A 665-nucleotide genomic window follows, 5' to 3' on the forward strand; every position below is an offset into this window, starting at 1 on the left:
CGTGAAGTGGGAAGGAGACAGGATTGGGGAAGTGGGGGACTGGGGAGGCTGGGCCCAGTGTAGACAGTATAGGCAGTGCAGATTTTCCTTACCAGGTAGGTGAGTGGGCATGAGGCCTGGGCCCACATTCTCCTTCCAGAGTGCAGTGGGGCAGCATTTCCTTGGGCTGGCCCAGTAGAGGAGCAGAGGGTGGAGCCACTGAGGCATGGGTGGGGGCTGGCTGGTGGCCAGGTGCAGCAGGTAGGTGATGAAGATGGTCTCCAGCAGGCTGACCGCCATCAGGGACAGACACAGGGCAAAGTAGACACCTGGGATGGGGGTGAGGAGCATGCATGAGAGAGGCCCAGAAGAACCAGCAATCCCCCCTTTTCTCTGTCTCACACAGAGAGCCCTTTCTGAGATGCCTGCTTTCTCCCTTCTGCCTTAGCTGTCTGAGCAGGTCTAGCAGTGTCTACCTTGCCTTACACCCCCCCCCCACTTTCCAACAGTGAGGAGGTGGGCGTACTGATGAGGGGGTGCCATTAGCAGGAAGTAGTTTATTCGTCATGAGCAGGAAGACGTTGTAGCCCAACAGAAGGGTTATCTTGAATGGGGCACGATGCCCGCTTTCTGCCGGCAGGTAGAAGCTGAGGGTATCAATGGCGATCAGAAAGCTACTGGGCACC

General features: G+C 57.4%; 1 pseudogene; it reads right to left on the bottom strand.

Moving 5' to 3' along the window:
• Positions 1-92: 92 nt before the first annotated feature.
• Positions 93-658, bottom strand: LOC145719582 (5-hydroxytryptamine receptor 3C-like; annotated as a pseudogene).
• Positions 659-665: the final 7 nt, after the last annotated feature.

Source organism: Leptonychotes weddellii, unplaced genomic scaffold (assembly GCF_054177405.1).
Source record: "Leptonychotes weddellii isolate Sample4059 unplaced genomic scaffold, ASM5417740v2 HiC_scaffold_53874, whole genome shotgun sequence".
Taxonomy (NCBI): domain Eukaryota; kingdom Metazoa; phylum Chordata; class Mammalia; order Carnivora; family Phocidae; genus Leptonychotes; species Leptonychotes weddellii.